We start from the raw sequence: 6,291 nt of genomic DNA, 5'->3' as shown, positions 1-6,291 counted from the left end.
TACGCACTTTACATAAAATGTAGGAACCCAACTCCCTTACTTCCTGACTTAATAGCTTTACTTGAATTTATTAAAAGTATATTTTAACCAAAGTAAATTAAGTTTTTCAGACCATTCCAGAAAGTCATACAGCAATTAAAATTTTGATAGAGAGGATGCACCTAGTAGTTCAAAAGCAATGGTGACTTATTTTCTTGTTACTCTTCATCCTGGAATATATAATCACAGTCATAATCTGAAAAGAGAGATGCTCATCTCTTAGAAGTTTGATGCTTTAGATATTTTTAATTATTTCCTGTTTCTAAGAAACTATCTGAAATATTTGAAATCCCAAATCCATTTTAAAAGCCTACTGTTTCAAATGTATATGTACAGAAACAAAAATGCCTGCATTTGAATACATGTTTTTCTTAAATACAGTCATTTAAAGACAGACAGACTTGCGTGCAGCTGCCGTACAAAAGGTAACTATAAGATTTTGGGGAGGAATGTATTTCAATAAATTCTTCACTAATCACATGGGATAAAACTAGTGTGTGCAAAGCCATCTGCACAATTAAGAGTCTTAAAAGGGATTTAGATTATGTGTTAAGCTTCATGAAAGTTCCAAAGAAGGCTTCTGTAAGGCGTACACTAGTTTAATAAAGAACTGCTAACTGATGAGAATCAGAAATTACTTCAAAAAACAGGAGACCTTACAGCTTTTGCTTACAGACTTGCTACAACATCTGTCTGGTCCATAGTACGAAGACTGTATCATGTCCTGACAAAATCCCATGCAGTGGAGAACTGCAAGGTACTGTTCACACAGTCACTGAGAGGTCAAGCACCTCGCGGCTGCTTCTGTGCCAGACCCAAAGGAAAGATGTTAAGCCTCTGGAACCCAGCCCACAGCTTATCAAGATGAGACTTCACAGCACCAGAAATAAAACCTCTGCCATCAGAAGTCCTATTGGTGATAGGACGCCTCCAAGCCAACGGGGCAATTACTTTTTCCAATAATTTCCAAGGATTTGGAAGTTGAAGTTCACTCCAGTTGCCTACTGAACTCAGTTGTAACCTCTTTTCACTGATTCCCTAGACTCCGGTCACTGTCTTCTCACTTTCCCTTCTGTTACTGCCTCCTCTCAGCAACTCTAGCTCTGGCAGTCAGCCCAATTTTTTTTAAGCATAGTAGAACCTACTTGGCTTGTGATCTGCTTCATGTTCACTACTGTCACTGAAGGGTTCAGGGTCCTATAAACCTTCCTTCTAATATGCAGTGGGACTAGCACCAGGCTTTGCTTTGACTGATATGAGTTCTTCCAAAAAAAAAAAAAAAAATTAAGTGTATGAGCTATACAGAGAACAGCAGAATAGGGAAAAAGTTTTTTACACAAGAAAGAAATCCTAATACTCTATCCTGTATATCTGGGCTAAATGAATGTCTGTGTGGGCCTCTTTTCATCTGTTCTGTCTTTTGCATTGCAGTCTTCAAAGGACTACACACTCTTCTAGCTCATACATGATTCAGTGGCTCTTAGTTCTGACTGAGAACTGGTAGAACCAAAATGCAAACCTAATACATTAAGGTGAAGCATTTAAGCAGTCCTAATGGAGCTTTGGGACTATAAGCCACAGCATCTGGTACTTCAAACATTACTTTTTGTCACATTTCAAACTTTTTTTCCCCCTTTGTTCTGCTGATGCAAATTAGAAAGCAGCTTCTCAGTTCCAGTAATTAGCAGTAAGTTCAGGGATTACACTAAAATGAAACAGCTGCACATGTGCAACAACATCAGTATTTGTCTCTTAAGTCTGAAATCCTTCTCTAACTGTAATAAAAAAAAGAGATTTTCAGCCAAAAAGACACAAGCCATCCATCAGTATTTACTGAAATGTTTTAAAAGGTCATACCTGTTTTAATTATTTTACATAGAGTAACTTGCAGAGCAGCAATATGATTTATCTGGAGCTCTCACTGATGAGTCAATTCCAACAAAAATTGCATCACTCTGTCCTGTCATGCACTAAACATTGCACTGCTACACTTCAGAATAAACTGGGCTTGAGACTTCTAGCACAGTACCATAATAATTTCCCTTTCATTAACCTTCCATGAAACATGTTATGCACAGAAATATCACTGTGTAGACTGCAACATTTGCAGGGCTTGAGAAAATGTGGGAGGCATGCTCAGCAGGTTGGTGCATGGCTCTAACAGGACTGCTTTCCTAACTCAATATATTATGGCTGGCCAGACTGCACCAAGGATGGAGGACAGTCCTCCCAGACACAACAGAAAGCTAAAGGCACTCTCCTACTGTCAGATTTAACAACTTTTCTCTGTATTAAAGGAGCTGGTACTAAAGCAAATAAGAAGTCCTTTCTCAAAAGATACTACCCTCAGGTACAAATGTTTGAAGTGCGAAGCCAGCAGGTTTGTGCAAGGAGTCTACTGCTCCGTGCTCAGCACTCCCAGAATGCAGTCAGTGACATGCACAGAAGCCGCTCTTTGATCCAGAACAAACCTGCACAGAAGACTGATAAACTACTCAGCTTGAGCCAGGTATAGATATGAATGCTCCTGTGTGAAGTCTGAACAGGGAGAAAGAGTTACTCACCAGCACTGATTAGCTAAACACAAACCACTGAACAGGTTTTCTTTTTCCTCATCAGAGGAGAAAGAACTTGAGCACTTCACCATATAAAATGCTATTCTATGTTCCCACATCATTTGGATGTAGTCTGGTATTGAAGTTCATCAGCATTAAATTAGGAAATATCACACCAAATTCTGTTAAATATCTTCAGTTAGTTCCAGTACTTGTTACATTCTACACTAACTTGTATACAAATACAGAACTATGTGATGAGACAGGTAATTTTGTAAATCCTTAGTAAAATGGGGATTTGTTATGCAGATTTTTAAATTATACTTAGGAGAAACAATCATTATATTAGGACTTCAAGTCCTAAATCTTGTCAGGTATTTTAAAAGATTACTATGATATTACCAGTACCTTGGATTAAAAGTAAAATGTCTAAAATATAATTTAGCCTTATTAAAGCTGTTTGTTTGTAGGTTGAATTTTTTTTTCTGTCTTGAATTTAAATCATAGAATTTGATCAACTGATTAAGTTCTCAGCGCCTCATCCTTTTCGTGACTCAAATTATGTAACCTGTCAGATGAAAACACTGAAGGGAAATTTTTATTACCACATTTATTGGAGAACATAATATTTTTCTGGACTTTTCCGTGACTGAAAGGAGCAAATAAGAATGATTTTCGGTTTTTTATGTAAAATTCCATTTATAAAGAAATCTAAAATTACTCTTAAACTGACGTGACAAGCATCTGTATTGTTTGATGGAATTTAACAGAATGGAAATTGATGCACAGTACATGGTTCAGTTAAAGGAACATTTAGAAAATTATTCTGCCATTGAAATAAGGGCAATCAATAATCTGAGTTGGCATAAACACACTTTTGCAAAAAACCGTACTAAAACAAACATATGAGCTAGATTTTAATTATGTCTTACTAGCATTGTCCTTGATATGCTAGTATCTATTTCGTTCACAAACTGCAAGATAAAACGGTGAGTCTTTTCTGACTTTTTTGATATCAAGCAAACTGCAGACCCCAACTTTCTCAGAACACAGCAGGAATTCTGGGTTTTTTTTCCATGGAAAAAGAATCAACTCAATGCATCAACATGCAAAAGTAAAGTAACCTGCTTAGACCTCCACACCACTAGCAGATGAAGCAATAATAATCCCTTGCAACAAGGAATTCAGACCCAAATTAGCTCCCTGGGAGATCCACGCTTGCTATAGAACTTTTCCTTCAGCTTCAGGCCTGTATTCAGAAATGCTGGCACAGACAGATAAGACTTGCAATGCCTTCCACTGACCAAACTTGCAAGCATTTGCAGTAAGACCCAAAGGAACTTCATTAGTCAAAGCACCAAAAGACACATTGAAAAACATCGCTGCATATCCTTTTCTCACAATCTTTTTTGCAAGGAATGCCTAGGAAGAGACTTGTCCGGGTTCTGTTCAGCACTGCTGCTCCTCTTCACCACTACACTGGCAATGAATCTTATGTCAGGCTCCTTCTGGCACATCTCTATTAGACAGATCTGCATGCCAATCAACACTAGAAGAACACTGTACTTCTGCTTCTCTCAGCTGTGTAATACTAATAAACAATTAAAGTTACAAGGCTGGAGATTTTCCCAACATGTACAGAAAAAGAGGCACAAAAAAGCCACTTCACTCATGGATTTGAAAGTATAATGAGTACAGCTGCCCCATGTTCTTGGAAATTCAGCACGAACCTCTGTAAAAAGCCATTTGTAAGGCAATTTCATGTTTAAAACATCCCACAGTACTATTGCAACAACTGATATAACTAAGTATTAACGAACTTCTAGCAGTGTTTTTCCAACATAAATTACAACACAATAATTCTTACATTGTGTTTCTTCTTAAAACCAGCACTTCCCTCTGAAAAGGAAAGCAAAAAATATTATTTTCTAACACAGTGCACTTTTTTTATTTTATAATCTTATTTTTACTTCTGATGGAAACACAGCAATTTGACAAAACTATTTACATTTCATTTTTGATGTTTTACAAATAATCCTCAATACCTTTTTTGGTTCAATGTTTGCCACTGAAGGGATTAAAGTGATCAACATTCTATTCTTCAGAGCACTGCATTCTTCCCTGAGGAAGCAGTTACATACCAACATGCTGCTGTGAGGGTGGCAAAATATAATGAAAAGCTGCAGCCAGTTCACATCACTATAATCTCAGTTCTGAAAGTAGATTATGCCAGTGTGGTGTACCAGTCCAGTCCCAAAAGCTTGTGTCATATGTTCCTGTTCAAAGTCTTCCCTTTGACTCCCAATGAAGAAACTAGCATGGTAAAGCAGAGGACATGGAACTAAAAGTCAGGACTGTCACCATGACACATGTTCATAAAAGATTTTTTATAGATATTCATGCCAAATGCTTCAGTCTGTATGAAATCACTGGAGAAGGATCATATGCAAAAGTGCAGAAGACGAGCCTTTTTCACCGAAAAGAAATGTACAAAATGCATCTCAAATATAAGTCAACAAGCTGGGAAGAAAAAGCATGATGGAAATACAATGACAAGCAATGCAGAAAATGAAAACTGAAGTTTTAGGAGCAACGGACGGCTGTAAGTCTGCAAAAAAGAAATCTGTGCAGACAGAACATGGGGAATACCTAGTGACCATCACATCTGAGTGAAAAAGAGAGGAAGAAGACTGCAGGAGCAAACCAGGTTTCATGGAACTACTGTGACTGTGAAGAAAGGCTATCGCTGGGGGAATCTGTGTACAGATAATTATTTCAGGAAGAGTTACACTGTGTTATAGTACTCATTGCACAGACTGAATTACTGCTGCAATGCAGCATCGTGCTCTTTGGCGGAAATGGGAATACACACCATAACCTTTTTGCCTAGTCAAGCCCATCTCTATCTATAAATTGAAGCAACCATTATGCTGCTCTTCAGCATGAAATACATGATCTAGCATTTTTCCCTACCTAGTTTAATACAGCCTGTCAGTAAGATATGGATTCAATAGGTGTTTCACTCAATCGCAATTAAAGATAATTATATTCTATGCAATTATACATGTATTAGCATGTCTCAGAAAACATCACTGAAGAATGTAAAGAAATCTGTTACACATTCATGACACTGTAAAAAATTAAGAGCTCTGTGGGCTATGGGAGACTTAAATGCATTAGAAAAAAACTTTTTATTCTGGTGTCTACAATAGAATCATTTATACTACAGCAAAACTATTTAAAAATGCCAGACTGAATTCACCTACGTGCTGCAGATACACGTAGTTATAGTCTTCAGTGACTCTGCATGTTTCATACTGCTGGGAAATTTGTTATCCATTCCTACAAAATTATGTTCATGGTTTTATCCTACAACAAAACCCTGCACAAACTCAAATGCAAAAAAAATTCTGATCCCGGTTAGTCTCCTTAAATTTCAGTTACAGGAGAATTCTTCCTACTATTATAGAACAAACACAATAAATTGACAAAAACAGCAAAGTTTCTTTTTCAGGATTGTTCATTATCAATAGACTTGATCTTAACAGCTTGTATGACTACTGCCAAATCCTTGGCCCAACAGAAACATCTAGAGACAGAACGTTACAACCCAGATAGAGCTCTTAAACATCAGGTTTTCTTTTCACTGCACATAATCTCTAAAGAATTAATTTGCCTTCTCGCTTCTGCACAGGTT

The sequence above is a fragment of the Pyrgilauda ruficollis genome, unplaced genomic scaffold (genome assembly GCF_017590135.1).
Source record: "Pyrgilauda ruficollis isolate IOZ18807 unplaced genomic scaffold, ASM1759013v1 scaffold32, whole genome shotgun sequence".
NCBI classification, from domain to species: domain Eukaryota; kingdom Metazoa; phylum Chordata; class Aves; order Passeriformes; family Passeridae; genus Pyrgilauda; species Pyrgilauda ruficollis.
Note: the sequence above shows the minus strand (reverse complement) of the source record.